The sequence below is a fragment of the Indicator indicator genome, chromosome 12 (genome assembly GCF_027791375.1).
Source record: "Indicator indicator isolate 239-I01 chromosome 12, UM_Iind_1.1, whole genome shotgun sequence".
Lineage (NCBI taxonomy): Eukaryota > Metazoa > Chordata > Aves > Piciformes > Indicatoridae > Indicator > Indicator indicator.
The window spans coordinates 11,316,246-11,334,326 of NC_072021.1; the positions used below are offsets into that span (position 1 = coordinate 11,316,246).

The window sequence follows — 18,081 nt, forward strand, 5'->3', positions numbered from 1 at the left end:
GTGAGAGCAGGCTGTGTTAACCCAGGACAACTACTAATGCTAATAGTGTACTATGCATTTCAGTTGTTACAGAGAATGACTAAAGCTAAAATGGAAGATAGTTTGTAGATAGAATTCAGTTTGTACATATGACTGACTCCTCACATAGTTAGTTCCCTTCTAGGTTGAAATAACATCCTGATTAACAGAACTCAAACCTCTGACTCACTGACAGCTATGGGGAAATTATATCTTCAACTACAGAAATCAGCATTTTAGAAGACAAAATATAAAGCTGTAACCTTGAATTTGATAGTCATCCTTTCTTGAATGTGAAGCTTTGTTTTGTGTAATCAGGAATATTGAAAGAAGGTATGCTTGACCCCATAGTTATCCTTCACTGGTGTCTCCCTTCCCATGGCTAGATCTACTTTTTAAACAGCTGCATCAAAGCAGCTTTGTTCAGTGAGAAAATGTTTCTTTCAGTTCCTGTTTTTCTTACTTCCTATGAAACTGCATGTCTTTTTCCCAGCTAGCAAAGAAATGAAAACTCATTATGTTACATTCATTTCATGGATCGTTCCTTGACATGAGGGAATAGATGTATTTCAATGATAATCATATCAGGGCAATCTCCATTTCAGTTCTTGTACTCTCTGTGAATGTGTATAACCCTGCAATCAACATTTTCAGATCTTGTTCTACCTAGCATCCAATTTTCAAAAATTTTGATTGCCCAGTAGCTCCTTTTTAGCTTCCTGATTAAACATCTGCATACTTATTACCCCTAAATATCAGACCATATATTTGAGTGCTTCATTATGGATTTGTACTGTGAAACCTAAGGTAGATATGATTAGCAATCTATCACTGCCGTAACACAAAAACTTAGGGATAGCATGAGAGGGCTGGATAAGCAGTGGAGAGGTACATCTATAAGGATATAATCCAGGTGTGATTTAAAACAAGAAGAAACATACTGTTGATAATGACAGTTTGAAATACGATCCTTTGAAACGTTTAGACACAGGTTACAAAGAGATGGTTATATTGGAGGCATTACTGTTCACCAGCTTTTAAAAAAACCCTAAAAACAACAAACCCCCAAACACACAAAGTCTACCAACATCTGTTTCTTTGATCTCCCATCCTCCTTGACATATTTGCAGTTGAGCTGAAAGTTGATGAGAAAGTCCAGAGTATGTGACAGAGTCTGTGGAACTACAAATCCCTGTCAACTTTCTTGACCATAGCATAGAGGAATATATTAATTATCTAGTCTCCTAAGAATAAAATGTATATGAAAGGTTATAAAATTGTAACATCAGTAGAACTTTTGTGGCCATCATGTGTAAGCCCCTGCAATAGCATCCAGTCGAACTAAATACACAACAGACCACTGAAACACCTATTCTGGCCTCCTGCCATCAACATCATAAGCCTCAGTCTGCATTATCTGTTCTCAAGTCTTTCTCTCTTTCCCTTCTTTCTCTCCTTCTCACTCTCTCTCTTTCCTCAATGTCAAATAGAGTATTTGGGTTAGCTTTGGTACTGCTATGCATATACCTCATTATGTTCAGTTTCTCTGTTATTTTGGAAAGATCATATCCAAGAAATAGGGAGTTATACCTTGCTGCATAGCACAGTACCCCTGGAGATAAAAGATTTCTGGAGGGAAAACGGAAAGAAATTACTCAAAATAAAAATAGCTTCACTTACAGTTGCCAAAAAAAAAAAAAAAAAAAAAAAAAAAAAAAAAAAAAAGAGATGCATTGAAAAGTAACAGGGATTTTAAGAAAAAAAACCCTTGAGCTACAATATTACAAGCAAAAATTTATCATTTCATCGCTGTCTAGTGACACAGCTCTCTTGGCTTGAGTGAGGAATGGGAAAGTTAAAAGCCTGAAGATTCTGTGCCTAGGTGTTTGGTTTTATTAACTAGTTTGGTGTTGGTTGGTTTGCTTTGTTTTTTTTTTTTTTTTTTTGTTTTGTTTTGTTTTTCGACTGGTTTCTGGCATCTTTTCTCTCTCTCTCTCTCTTTTTTTCTTTTTCTAGTAGCTTTCAGGGTCTGTGTAATGTGTATTAATATATGGAGAATGAATGTTATGCTTAATCCCTTATTAGGTCATTTAGGCCAAGGTACAATGTAGCTATGTCCTTTTTATTTTATTTTGGATAAGATTATTCTGGGTTCAGAATAGAAGCATTTAATGCATTTTTCCATTTCCTGTTCTGAGGTGCATAAGCAGCTTTATTCATTGAGAGCACAAGAGTGGAAATAGAGCTGCTGTAAAAGAAAGCAACATAGCATCCTGTGCCATAAAGCAAGGGGCTTCAGTGAACCTAGGCTAGCTAATAGTACTTTCTTTTGTTCTTGCTGGATTATTTTACAGTCTATCAAAAAGGTAGCTTTCATTGTTAAAATCATTGACTTCATTAACAAATTTACTGCTGGAAAGTCTATGACAATCTTTATTTAAGGTAAACATGATATGATATTTTTCTTGTGCTAATCCTATTGATCATGGAGAAGTAAAAAAAGTTAATATATAGATTATTCTTATAGTGATAACTCTGAATGTCCTGCAGATGAATTGAAGTTATTTATAATGGTGTCATGAAATATAATTTTATCTGTTTTATACTATTACACACCTTTTTAAAGATTAATTACAAATCTGAATTATTAGACTGCATAATAATGAAATGATCTTCATGTTTGCAATGGAGTAGTGCTATAGGAATTCAACAATTCTGCTGAAATGCTTTTAAGAGCAATGTTAAAAATTTTAAGACTAATCTCATCTTTATGGATAATGGGAGGTGGGCAGGAAAGAAGGGAGCAGATGGTGTTTATTAAGAGAATAGAGTTTCCATCTAGTAACTTCTAGGGACCTATAATGCATTTCTTTCAACAATATTAAGAAAAATAGGTAGCTGATCTACAGGATTATTGAAGCATGTAGATCAGAAATACTAGTAGGGTATAAAGACACCAGGATGTGATGCTAAACATAATTTGGGCATTTATAGAGCTAGAGAATGTGAACAAATATGGTAATCTATTTTTAGCTGGTTTTTATACTGGAATTAAAAAATGTGCTTACACATAATCTAAATCTTGAACTTAGATAAAATTAATGAAGTACTAGCTGTATGAAGCTAATAATATTACTACTGCATATAAAAAAATAAAGGAGTACTAAGGAGTGATTGTTTAGTGTTTGAGTGGTCTCTGTAAAAGGTCCACTCAAAAGGTGTTTTCCAGGTTTGAGTTGTGAAAGCCTGATTGAGTGAAGCAAGTGAGGAGCTTAGTGATGGCAGCTGGAGCATGTGCTTAGTGCTGGTTGGATGTGGAGGGCAACTCTTTGTATCTTCTCTGAACCAGGTATGCATGTATCATTCATAAGCAGGCTTCCAGATGGTTTTTCCAGTGGGTAGAAGCTCCTGGAACAAGGATGAGGTGTCAGGAGGATCTATGCTGGACAAGTGTGTGTGTGCTGTGCGTTTGCTAGAAAGCATCAAACTGGACCAGCTGGTACATAAGGGACCCATGGGGCAGGCAAGAAGGCCTGGGATCTGGGCAGATGTTCCAGACAGACAGACAGGTACATGTGAGACCTTTGAATGTTTTTGTGCTTGTGAACTTGGACAGTTTCCTGTGCATGTCTGCACTGATGACCTCCTGTGTCTGCAAGCTGAAGTGAAGACTTGGCTGCTAGTGGATTTGTTTCGTGTGAGTCTTGTACATGGATATTGTTTAAGGCAGTGCCTTACCTGGGCTGATCTATAGCCAGTTATGTGTATGTGTCTGTGTTTCTCAGGAATGTATTCTCAGCTATGCAGTTGGTTAAACCTGCACATGGGAAAGCATCAGCAGCTTCCACTGGCCTCAGGCAGACACCCACAAATCTTGAAGTGCCTCGGGCTGGGCTTCTGTAGCCAAGCAAGTGAAACCTCCAGACCCCAGAGCCACTTATTTGCCCTTGGAAAGTCTGTGCTGAATATTCCCAATTACCTTTATCCTTTTGGTGTTGGAAAATGGATTGCAAAAGCGTGCTTTTCAGGCTACTTACAGGAACTGAGAGAAGGCTTGCTAGTACATAGTGCCTGTGGTGGTCTGTCTAGTCATGAAGGAATACCACTGATTTTCGTAATTTTTCATCAATTACAGACAGCAGCTTTTTTTCCATGCTGTCCATTGTTGTTTTCCCCACTCACCAGTATATCTGCATTTTCCCCTGTCCTTTTTGCTGCTAACATACTTGTACAAACCCTTTTTATAAACCATAACAGTAGTGTTACTCCCCCTTGGACTTTGGCCTTCTTCATTTTGTCCCTAAGTACTTAAGCAACACTTTTATACTCTTTTCCTCTTGTCTATCTTTTTTTTTTTTCTATTTTGGTTTTTCTGTCAGTACTTTTCATTTTAGTTCATTAAGAAGCTCCCTTGTTAGCCTCATGAGTCATTTGCCTAAATTCTCTTTCCCTTAAAGGAGTTGGTTGTCTTTAAAAAAAAAAAAATCTTCTGTCTCTCTGCCTGCCCTTTCTCCCTGTAATTGCTTCCCAGGAGAGTCTGCCTAACAGTTCCCAAAATAAATCCAGATGTGATGTCTTAAAGTCTAGCGTTCCAATTTTTACACTCACTTCTCAGCTTTCTTTATATATAATCTTGGGCTTCATTTTCTTCTGTTCTACTCTGTAGTAAGGTATCTATCCTCTGAGAAGACTATTTTTAAAGGCTCTTCTTTTGAGGTAAGAAAGTCTATTTGTGATTCTGTTCTTCTTTGCCTTGATTAGGTGCTTTCATTTCATCCCAGCAGTCCTACTTTGTCTTCAGATGAAGTACCACAATTAAGGAAGCCAAAACACTGAAGACAACTGTGCAGCTAGGCATTAGTTTGCTGGACACACTTGCTCATAGCTAGAGCTTTTGTCCTAACTAGAAGGACTTAGAAGGATTTTAACACCGTATCAGATCATATCCCCTTCACTCTTCCCTTCAGAATCCCATACCAACCTTTGATGTGCTTAAGGTTTCGCTTGGCCCCATTATTGCCACTCAGATGGGTGAATAGCATGAAGTAGCAGTTGGGAAGCTGAACAAACACCAGTTGTTCTTTGAAATTATGTATCTGGGCCCAAGACAAAAAGTATGCCATCTAAGATTATAAGTCTGGCTTCCAGACAGGGGACTGTGCCATGCAGGAGGGAGCATCTAAGGAGTAGTATCTCTCCAAGGCTCAGTTTGTATTGCTGTGTTGCTTCAGTAACAGTATGCAGACTACAATTAAAGATGATTCCTACTCCCGAGGATTCACCCTCCTCTTTCAGAGAGATATGTGATGAAATCATCTAGATACATTTTTCTCCCTTGTTCATTCATTTGCAAAATAACAGATTTGTAGGAAAACAGCTCATGCAGTTGTGCTTGATTATAGACGCAGTGGTTTATTCTATCATAACTACCAGCTGGACTTTCGTAGCTGTCTGTTGGATGCTAAATTTTCCTTGATGAATCTTAAATAATAAAGCTGATTGATTAGGCAGCCACAGAATCATGCACAATTTTGTTCCAGGCAAAATAAATGGAAATATATTAATCTGTTTTAACATGTGCAAAAAAGTCATTATCTGAAAATGAAAAAAAAACAATGAGCAACCTATCATTTCTTCTGCCTTAAGAAATATTTAATTATTGGAAGAAAAAAAATCTCTCTTAGTCTGGACAAAATCCACTTACTATTTCAATGTTCTGTTTAATTTTTGTCTTTCAGAATAATGTTGTTAAATAAGCCATATTTGTCAACCTGTTGTACTGTAATTTATCATTTTGATACATGTCTCACATTGAAGTTTAGCTAAGACAGTGATTAATTTGAGATCTTAATTATATGTCAGCCTTACTTCAGTACTTTTCTTACACTTCCAATGTCATTTTTCATGAAAAAAAAATTAATATACACTGCAAATCTTGAAAGAAATTCCCCAAGAGGTTCTGAGATTTTCTTTGTGACAACGTGGACTGTCATATTATTAAGATAAGTACAATACCCTGACAAAACCAAATCTTCAGGCAATTTAATTTAAGATTGACATTTTGATCCCTTGTCTAGACAAGTAGTGATAACTGTAATCCAATATAGGTGAAAAGCAGTGTTGTGGAGGAACTAATACACTGGTCATTAAAGTATCAAATTAAATGCAGCTCTGTGTTTATGAGCAGTTGCTTTCTTCATACTTTTCCTAGGTTACAGCTCAATTAAATTTTTGAGCAGTAATACACTGGCAGACTGAAATATGTCCTGAATTTATAATAATCATGGTATTCCTTACTCTTTATTTCCAGTACTACCTTTGGCATAAACGCAAATAAAAAGGAAAAAGTACTGCCTTATATTCTGGGGTTGGTTTTCTTTCTTGGGAGATTCTTTTCAATTGTCATTTTAATTTCTATTGCATCCTTTCCTTAGCTCATGTCTTAAAGCCAAGTACATGTATCTAATAGGCAACAGTTTTAAAGACTGCTATATCAGTTTCTAAATCCTACCACATGTGAGGGGTTAGGTTATCAGAATTCCCCTCGTGGCTTCCAATACATATTAGAGTGCTGATGTTGATATCCTGTATTGTCATTGCAGACTACTCACGCAGAAGAGAGCAGAATAATTCCGGAGTGGTGTCCCATTTCGTTTTCCACCACTGTTTAGGAAGTAAGCATAAATGTCTAGTGCATACAGGTGTATACCATACCTAACCAAAACTGTATCACACAGGTGTGGGGTTCTTTCCTTTTTTTTTTTTTTTTTTTTGACAGAATATGACATACTATAGGAAAAATGATAATCACATTTTTCACCCTGTTTCTGAGAAATTTTCATTAATTTAAAGGCCTTTATTGTCACATGAATGTAGATGACATGGTAGAAAACATAAGCACTTGTGACATTCTTGCTGTTCATGCCTTCAGGTCACATCTGTTGTCCTACAAGCAGATGAACATCACATTGACTCTGTGGGCTACCTGGGACTTTCAATTGGTGGGGCAACTGAAAGGCCACAGCAATATTAAATTGCATTCAACTTTCCTTTAACAGAACACTAGGATGAGTCAAAAGTTCTTCCATGCTGCTACCCACAACAAATTTGTCTGAACATTTCTGATATTTGCATGGGGACTTTTGTTGTGATTTTAGCCTGACTGCAACGTTGTGGTGGGTTGAAATTATCCTCCAACTAATTTGGAGAAACTACCCCCAAAAGTAAAAGCACCAGCCTAGTTCAGTTTGGGATAGAAGCAAATGAAGATATATTTACAAAGAAATTAAAATGTAGATATATGCAACACAATGAATATGTACAAAATATACTGTCTGTCTGTCTCTGTGTATATACACTTTTTTTTTTTTTTTTTTTTTTTTTTACAATTTATAAACAACACAGAAACTCCTCAGACACCCCTGGATGGATCCAGGGAGACTGTCAACTTTCTCCCCCACTCCCTCCCCTCCTTACCATTACCTCACACAGTAGTCAAAGCAGGGATACCCTGGCAAGGCCAAGGAAGAAAGAGAAAGAGAGAAAAGTTGCAAGCAGAAGTGACACAAGAATAAAAGAAAGAACTGTTTATGCCATTACTCTATATCCCCATTACAAGCCAATGAATTATGTAGACCTTATAATTATTTTTCATTTGTATCCAATAATTTATTTTTTTTTTTACTTTCAGTCTTTGTAGGCAAGAACTAGGCTAAAGTTCCCCCTTCAAATGGTAACACAGAGGCAAGAGTAAATGTTAGCATGTTTCTGAATTTCTCCACTTGCTTGGAAGTCAGAAGCAAGGAAATTCTACACAGAATGTGAAAAATATTGTATTTAGGAGCAGTATAAGTATTGCTCCTAATTAAATGCAACAGACTGGTCATCAACTCAAAGTCACTTGTGTTTTTATTGTGCAGCACAAATTTGATCTGTTTGGTATTTGTTTCTGCATCCAGATATTCAAAGAGTAGATTTGTTAGAGGGCAACACCATTAGGGTTTTGAAGCAAATCAAAGATTTTATTTCAAGGCTTGAGCTACAGACCCTTCTTATCTTTCCATTAAATTTCACAAGATACACCTAGTGTTGATTTTCACAACACAGAGAAGGTCATCTTCAGGGAAAAATAAACCAGCTCTTTTGAATAGCCTTCTTTCTTTAAGCTCTCATAGATATGCTATGCTGACTTCTAAGAGAAAATTAATGTATCAGGAACTCTTTATCTCATGTCATTCCTTGGGGCCTAAAATCATCTTTTATGTTAGTGATTTATTTTAGGAAAACAGCAATCTGTAGTGAAATAGAATTTTCAGTTCTTGTAGTATAATAAAGGTAAAAGCCTCAGCTACTTGTTATATGTGCCAAGTTCATCCCAGAAGCAATGGTAGCTGATAGCACAATGGCCTGCACCAACAGAAGGGTAGTGCTTAAGTTGAGGGAAGCAGTAATTCACCTTTCCTCAGATGGTGGCAAATTGCAACATGCTCAGGGAAGAGCCACCATGATGCAGTTTCCATCCTAGGAGAGGCTAAGGGATTTCCTCAGCCTGCAGTAGAAAAGGCTGGGGGCAGAAAGGTGTCAGAGCTTTCTTCCAATACCTGCAAGGAGCCCAGTAAGAAATGTAACGAAAAGTAATAATCTTCATTTCTTATTTTAATGTGAAAATTGAATGTGCTTTCCTGAAGAATTTATTTCCATCTAAATACAGACAGTTTTTGGAGTTGGCTTGAAGTACATCCAATTAAATGTAATTTATTATCAGAGAACAGCAAGGGCTGGAAGACAAGGAATAATAAACTGAGGGTCACACTGTTCCTTCTTCAGTGGGGCACAGTTCAACAGAGGCTGGAAATGGGGAGCAAAGCGAGAAGCTGCTAAAAGGGTTCATCCATGGAAACATGGCAAAGAGTGGTCAAACAGGATGCATCCAGGGAGTAAAAAGAAATGAGATCAGGGTCAGGCTAGAGACTGGATAACAACATAGGGCTGAGTCCTTGTGGGATCTAAGCTCAGAGCAGGGCCAAAACATCCATCCATCAGACAGCTGGAGACTAACTGGCAATCCTGGAATGTTGCTGCACCAGGGGACTGCCCCAGGGTCAGCTTAAAAGGGAATCCTTGGCCCACGGGCAAGGCTGAGACTCCCAGGCAAGGGTAATCAAAATCTATTGCTGATCTCAGGGCTTTGATATTTATTCTCTCAGGTTATTGGAAGACATTGGTGCTTTGTGTACATATGTTAAGTTCTTTTTTAGAACTGATAGCTGCAAGTGTGCAGACCCAGCTTTTTCACTAGGTATCTTGTTCATGAAAACTACACCTAAGCAGACATACTCTGCTGATTTTTACAGCCTGATTAATTATTTATGTTTATGAACTGATAGGTCAGAAATACTTTCATGTGAAGTTCCACAGGACTAGAATTTCTATAATTTTAACATTTTAACCTCTGCCTTCACAATACTTCATAAAATATGAAGAAGGAGTGTTTACATCATTAGATGAAGACACTTAGAGCACTTAAGTTGAACTCTTAAATTGTCCTCTGTAAAGAAATTTTTTCAATTGATTTTGTGGAAAGCTTTATTTCTTAACTTCGAGAACCAAAATGGGAACCTGACTGTAGACATCACAGTTTTTTTTTTCCATGTTAGTAGAAAATTTGTCAAAAGAGTTCAGTACATACCTTTGCTGCAGAGTGGTTCTCAGAAAACCAATCGAAAAATCCCTTTGTCTGCATGTGCTCCACTCTGAGACTTACAAGCTTATGTAACTGTTCAGTTTGTTTTTTCATTGCATGACATCATCTTAAGCACAGAAATGTATCTAGAGAGGCTATGTGGCATTTCATTCAATGAGAATATTGCACTATGGTAAATTTCTGGTTATTAGAGCATCTTCTAAATTTGATGGGATTGTTATCAAGTGCAAGCAAAACTTGTCATTGATACTGAAAATGTCATTCATTTTCTCTTTTAAAATGTAATTATACCACTTTGTCATCTGGTGAAATGAAATATAGTGAATTGTATTTCAGATATTTTAAAAATGTTATCAAATTGCATGTCACTTTTCAAAGGTGTGCAAAACACATTTCCTACTCCTGAGAGCTCTGCAAGTTAAATGTGTTGCAGATCATACACAGGACAAAGGGCTAAGAGAGTCTATATCTACTTCAAGTTTGTAAACCTTGATTAAATGCCTAAATTACATTGCTGCTACAAAATACCTTCTCGAATGCTCATTTCTCCTGGAGCAGAATTAGCGTTAGCAATTAAATTAATTAAATTCCATTAACTAAAGCTGCATAAACTCAATACAGAAAACTGTTTGCATATGTTCTGCTAATTTATATTGCCAACTACCAGTTCTGAAAAACATAAGGTAGTTAAGTGGTTATTACTATCAATGAAGGACTTGTGCCTTGTTCTGTTTAAACACCATTTTTTCTAGTCAGTGTTCATCCACTTGGTCTAACAAATCATTGAAAGCTTATTAGAAGAATTTCCTTGTTTGGTAAAGAGTGTTTTAAACAGAAAAAAAAAAAAAGTTCTAGTATATAGTATAAAGTAAACCTCAATTAAATATTGTTGGTGTTTTTGTTTTTTGTTTTTGTTTGTTTGTTTGTTTGTTTTTACATTTAATAGCTGTCAACCATTCTGTGACTTGCCAGATTGCAAACTTATGTTGTCATTGCTATGTTTCAAGCAAGAAAGTCTCATAGTACTGTCACTAGAAAATCTGCTGTAATATTTGAGATCTAAATTGTGAGAGCATGACTTCACAGTCTGAACTAGAAAAGTAAAGAGGTTCTCAGAAAGCTTGAAAGATTACAAAAGGAGATAATATCTAGTCTTATCAAAGAGTCTCAACTAGTGAGAGAGTTGTCATTGAACTGAAACCCCAAAAAAGATAATTGGATTACTCTGAACTTGAAAGAGTGCTCTAAAGATAATTAGAATGGAAGAAGTCTGCAGATTGTAAGAGGAAAAAAATAATTAAAAAGAACTCTCCAATTGATTTGTTTAAATTTTAAAATTAGAAGAGAGGAATTTAAGTCTTAGATGAGTAACTCATCTTCCAAATGAGGCTGAGAGTCGTCTATGGAAATGTAAAAATGATTTTTCATGTAGAAGAACCAGACACAATAGCTTCGCAATCTGCAAAAGATGCCTGTAAGCTGGCTGGGAATTTCTTGTACTGATTAGAAAACTCCTTTTTGAAAAAGGGCTGAAATTTGAAGTGGCACTCTGCTTTCAAATTTAGCTAAATTCAAACCAGGTGTTTATTCAAAGTCTAGACTACGTGAACTTATTTATTAACTTAGTAGCAGATACTCTGCAGTGGATATCTCTCAATCCAGGTGTTGCAGCTGTTCACATGTATGGATAATTAGGTATCTATGTCATTAGGGACTTCAATATCCTCTTTTCCTTGTAATTATTCAAAGAAGCTATAAAGTTTACTTCCTTTGTCAGCAAACTTTCACCACTTGGATAATATTTGCATATCTATTTTTTTCAACTTTAGTTTAAAATGCAGAATATTTATAATATTCATAAAAAATATGAATTTTTAGAGCACTATGCTTTTTGAGTTTATGATCATTGATTACAGTTCTTTCCTGTATGGTGCTCTGTAAAAGGTTAGGGCTGGGCTGGCCACCAGACAAATGACAGATGCCAGACAAGGAAAAAATACTTAATGCTACTATAACATATTAAGTTATTTTAATTTCTTTTTTTTAAGGTGTTTTAACTCTGCCATAAATGTAGTATTTAAATATTTTCTCATAAGCAGCATAAAACACATGAATTAATAGACAACCATTCAGATATATTTTATTTTAAAATTTATTTTTCCAAAACAAATGTTTACTACATTCATTAAAGTCTCTGTGAATTCTAATAACCCTTTGTATGTTATCTTTATAATAGATGAATTTCAGTCTAATTTTCTCCTCCTGGAATTTAGTGAATAAAGAGAATGAGCAGAAGTGCACAAGTAGCATTTGGCTATACTGACAGATGAAAAGATAAAAATGAAAAAATGCAATAGACATTAAGACCTTCACAAGAAACTCACTACTGGGGCTAAAAAATTGGCACTATTAGAAAAACAAGGGGCTCTATATCTGTACAGGGGATCTATATCTCCCATGCCAAGTCTGTGTAGACGAGGTGGGACCCAAGACACTGTAGAATTTAATTTCAGAAACGGTGATTTTTTTAAAATAACCTCTACACTCTCTGTAACTGCCAGCTTGGCTGCCATAGAACATCTAAAGGATTCTAGGTCACTTCTCTGCTGTGAACTGTTGAACACAAGCTTTGAATTAGAAATGCTTCTTGTCAGCATTTCTGCTGCCTGCAATATAATAACAGCAGCCAAGCTGGTAAGACACTTGATAAATTGTGAAGGAGGAACTGTGCAGGTCCTCTCACTTTTCAAGTTCCAAGAGTCCCATGCCTTTGGCTTCAGGGTAGACATTATTTTCTATGATCTGTTTGTATTGATGGCAGAGGAGCTGTTATATCTGGGAGAGCTTGCTCAAGCTGACAAATTCTGATAGAAGTGGGTTTCTGAAAGAAATTGGATAATGAGCTATGAGTAGTCTATAAAATCTGCCCCATTTTGCCTGCCAACTTCTTTAACTGAAGAGATCAATATGGATGTGCAAGGTTTATGACAACCTCTTGTTCATAAGTATATTGCTTTTGCCTAACCCCTATTTCAATGAAAAGCAGGCTTTCAGCTGGTATGTCCTTCCTATCATTTGCACTAGCACAGTCTGGTTAAGATTATGTGAAGAATTGAGATTGTAATTGAGATGCATCAAATAAAGCTTTCTAATATAGTAGCAAGGTAGAATGTAAATACAGCCCGTGTGCAAAACAATCTCCTTCTCAGGGTTAGTGCTTTATTTAGAATATATTTGGCTGGAATAGGTTATTTTTAAAGGTGAGTAGAGAAGAATTCTACATATATATTCATCAATTACAGTGGTGGACACTTTGATAGAACAGTATTAGTGCAATGAACCTTAAGCAAGCTGTGGAAGTGATATTTTAGCAGAAAAACATTCCAGATAAAGCTGAAACAAAAGAAGACATTATGAAGAGTAAATAAGCATATGCTGCATGCAGTCTGCTTTCTGTTTCTCCTACTTCTGGATTGCAGGGGTTTTATTTTTTGTTATATCTGGAACCAATCAAGATCTGCCTGTAGGTTCTAGCATAGCTGCCTACAATGTGCAACTGAAGGCAGGAGTAAAATCTGACCTGTAATTTGGAATCACTGACACAAGTTAGTATGACCAGATGGTACCTTTTGTTTGAACAGAAATCAACATCATGGAAATAAGACTTTGCTTTTACACCTCAAATGAGCAGTCTTTTCACAGAATACTAAAAGCAAGAAAATATCCCCTAATGCAAACTGGCAGCTTCCCAGTGCTTCAGAGGACTGTGAGTCTTAAAGTAACTTCTTGCCCTTGGTTCGTTTGTACAGCTCCCAATTACATTAATGTGAATTTTATGGCTGAATTGAAGGCATAATTATAGCTCAATTATCCTGACACTTGCACTGTTTATAACTTCTGCTGCACAGAAATAACATCAACAATATAGTAAGTTAAATGCATGTTAATAATAATAATAAATTGCAAACCCCCCCCCCCCCCCCCCCCCTCAACTTTCTATATGTAAATCAGCTTGTTACAGGAGAGGAGACTTAAAAAAAAAATCTAGGTCATATTTCTTGCTGTTTCTTGACTTCATCTTAATACATTTTTTAGAAAATATAATGTAATGGGAGAATGCTACAATGGCATCTACTGCATTTTGTACCTTTTCATGAATGTACTAGTTTTATTTTTATATTTTAATCATTTTGCTACTTTATTATTTTTTCATAGTGAATGAATCATTTCTTTTTCATGTCTAGGTCAAAAATTCAGTGCTTGTACACTGAAACTGAAAGATCTATTCCAACTTTATTAAAAGAAACTATGTTTTGGCCTCTGAAGTCCTTACTCGTGTCATGTTTCTGCATATCTTGTACTGTTTATAAATTCATTAAGCATATTCTTATTTCTAGATGTCCAGCCTTCACCTCTTTGTCAAATCTTACAGAGGTCAGAATGAATTTTGATGCATGGCAAAGTAATAAAATCAAGTTCTGACAGGCATATCTGATGAAGACTGAGACTGTATAATTATATAGGATACGGTACAGCCACTTTCAATTTAATGCAGATTAAATAGAAAATCCTGTCTGTAGTATTCTCATAGATGGAATCTTTTAAAGAGGAAGATTTCTAATCTCTGGTTGTATCTGGAGCAGTTTCCTCGATTTCATATTTGAACAATTAAATCCTGCATTATACGCAGAAAAAACCTGTGTGAATCAAAAGTTGGAAATGAAGGACAAACTAACATAGGCAAGACCTACTTTCTTATATTCTATCTTAGCTAAATGATGTTGAGGATTATTATTACAGAATTGACTATGGGTTGGGTTTAACTTTAATCACAGTTGTTTAGAATATTGTTGTCTGAAGATGAGCTAATTACTTCTGTTTTACTGTAGGGGAACTTGGTTTATATGCTGTCATTCTAAAGTTGATATCATGCATTAAGTGGATTAGTTATTCTTTAAAGATGCTACTTTCAACTAATTTTAAATGGAATGCAGATGAATGGTCCATAGAAATCTACAATATAGATGTCTGCATTTATTATCACAGAAAGTTAGGGATTGGAAGGGACCTCAAAAGATCATCCAGTCCAACCTTTCTGCCAGAGCAGGATCACCTACACCAGGTCACACAGGAATGCATCCAGGCAGGTTTTGAATATCTCCAGAGAGGGAGACTCCATAACCCCCCTGGGCATCCTGTTCCAGTGTTCCTTCACCTTCACAGGGAAAAAAAATTTCCACGTTTCCATGGAACTTCCTATGCCTTATCTTTCACCCATTGCCCCTTGTCCTGTCATTGGGCATCACTGAGCAGAGCCTGACTCCATCCTCTTGGCGCTCACCCTTTACAAATTTACAAACATTAATGAGGTCACCCCTTAGTCTCCTCTTCTCCAAGGTGAAGAGACCCAGCAGCCTCAGTCTCTGCTGTCTTGGGAAGTGTTTTTTGCTACCTAATGCTGTGTTTTGTTTGCAATATTTTGTTTGCTTTTGCACGAAGGCAATATTTGAGCACTTGATCTAGCAAAACAATCATGACTGATAGATATGACCTACTTCTGTGGAGTTGGAGTATTTTTTTTTATTATTGTTCTGTGTCTTTCTGTGGCAGCACTGCTATGAGCTTTATTAATCATGACCTGGGAAACAGCTTTAAAAGGATCTATTATGGCATGTTCACCTTTGACTGTGTATGATAAAAGTATTGTATCTGCCCACATGTCTAATAGGTTCTTTGGGGCTAGTAATGTTCCTCAGGTGCCTTGTTTGCCAGTTCTGTATCTCAGGTCATAAGAGCGGGAAGTAAAAGAGAATAAAAATTTTCTCAATGGAAGAAATAAAAGTTATCAGCAGAGATTTCACCTGAGATTTTTCTGTAGGTTTAAACTAGAGGAGCTCAATTTTTTATTATCAGTGGAGTTGATAATCATTATAAATAGTTCAAACTTCTCCAGCAAATTTTATGTTCTGTATGCTAGCCTATAATGTGTCATAGTTTTTCTAACTCTGTTGCATTCTTTCATATTTCTTCTCACTCTTACACTTTGTGAGACTTCAAAGGTTGTGTAGTATGACACTTGGAGAGAAAACAGCTTTGTTAATATTAAATCAGTTGCTGTTTGTGAAACTGGTCATGTGAAAACTTGTTGATTAGCAGCCCTGTTATTTTGACTTCTTAGTCTGTAGGAAGCTGGTTCTGAAAGCATTCTGGAAACTCTCAGGCTTTTAAAGTTCTTAACTCACATGTGACAGGATATGAAATTAAAGACCCTTTAGTTTTATAGTTTTTATTGGTGAAATTGTTATTTTTGTAATGCTCTCTGGTAATTATTATTGTTTTTAAATAGAAGACATCAATATTAATATAGTTTAGCAAATTAAAATTCAGGGAAGTGACTGGAAAGTTGTTAGCTGTTGAATAAAGAGTTGGGAAGCAGTCAAGTATTTTAATTCACATTAAAAAAAAAAACACAAATGCTAAGTCAGAAAATGTTACAGTTACTTAAGCTGAGAAAGAAAGAGACCAATTCTGCATTTTTTCCATTTTTTCCCCCCCTATAAAGTGATGTTGAAATTTAAATAGCCTGATTGGATACTACTGAAACTGATAAACCTCTAACAGCATAGGCCTATCTATATGGTAAAGCCTCTGGGACTCATGTCAGCTAACTATAGGCATCCACAGTACATATATCTATTATGTGACATAGAGACTGTAAGATTCCTTTTGTAATCATAGAGAAAAAAATGAATGCTTTAAGAGTGTGATTTATCTGCTCTCAGTTAGCCATTTACATTATGAAGGCAAAGTTCTATCCCACTGTCTTTCATCATCCCTACCAACATTCTCAGTGCCACACAGATGCTATATTCTATCCAAATGTTGTCAGCACACATAAAACATATGTGTCTCTTCCCTCCATATGGAGTAATTCTCAAAAAAAATTCAATTATTCTGGAAATTCCATTCCAAATGTTTGCAATAGGGGCCTGCCTTCTGCTTATGATATTAGCAATGATTCCCAGAGTCTCCTGCAGAGTCCTCTCTCAGAGAAAGTCTTTCCTCCATCCATATCACATTTTCCTTTTGTAATTGAACCAAAATGAAATAAAACAGAGATTCCAGACTGAGTTTTCTGAGAACAGTCCCAGGATTTTTAGTTAACAAAGATCCTGCTTTGAGCAAATGGAAAGGCATTTCTGCCCCACTGACTGAATCAGTTCAGCTGTGTTTATACTAGTAAACCAAACAGGTCTACAGAATGGCTGCAGACTCCAGTAGGCAATCATCTCTACCATTTAATTGTCAGAATGTTTATAACCTGGCATATTTTTGTTGGTGTAAATTAATGCCTTGACACAATTCCAAGGCATGATGTGGGGGTTTGCATATATGGATCGGGCCATCATGGTTTGGGAAAAATACTAGGACATAAGGATTTTAGTAATGGTGACTTATTCTTTACTGTCATATACCTAATCTCAATTTCCTAAGGGACATAGACTGAAAAGCCACACCCTGTGCAAAGTTTTACCAGTTAGCTAGTTCTATATGTTCCCCTGCCCATTATCCATATCTATGAACTATCTTTCCTTGTCATTTAGCTTTTCCTTTGTATCAAACATGAAGCTAAGACAAGGAATGTAGATTTTTAGATTTTACCTTGGGAGATGTGCATTTAAAAATTAGATATGGCAACACAGGATCTGGCAGCTTTTCAGCTCCTAACTCATCACTGGATTTATCTTCAAAACCATTCTGAAGACAGCTAGTTAATAATTTCAGAATTACAACTGAAAAAGGGGGGGGGAAAATCACTTTCATGATGGTTTGGGAACATTGGAAAAACAATTCTTTCAGGGCACAGTCTTGCAGAGGAGATAAAGTATCATTTAGCTTAAGATGAAGGGCTTTTAAGAATTAGTCTCATGATTCAAGATCAGTTCTTAAGGAGTTAGGAAAGGTTCATACCTATCCTGGAAAAAGGGAGCATGCGCATGTCCATCTGAGAAAAGAGCATAAAGAGCTTTAAATCATGAAGCATATGGTAGTTTGGTATGTTTGAAAGTGCTTTCTGATTCATAGTTAAGTTCATTAAAATGTTTCTAGGTCATTAGAAAGCTTTGCTTTGTCTGTTAAGTTTCACGTGATATCCATTAAACACAAAAGAGCAAACAATTGCTGATGTACTGTCACAAATCAGTTGAGTGCTGCTTAGTAGCCTTCATTTCATACAAATCATTGCAACTACTGAATGAATAATGCTTTGAGATAATTATCAATGTTTAATCAATAATCCTTTGAATTTCAGAATTTGTGTTGTTTGGTATGAAGCTACCAGATGGCATCTTAAAATACAT

The 18,081-nt window shown here is 36.1% G+C and overlaps 1 protein-coding gene across 3 annotated transcripts in view; it reads left to right on the forward strand.

The window, feature by feature from the left end:
• Positions 1-18,081, forward strand: part of CSMD3 (CUB and Sushi multiple domains 3) — a 383,091-nt gene that overhangs the window by 77,774 nt on the left and 287,236 nt on the right. The window lies entirely within an intron of this gene.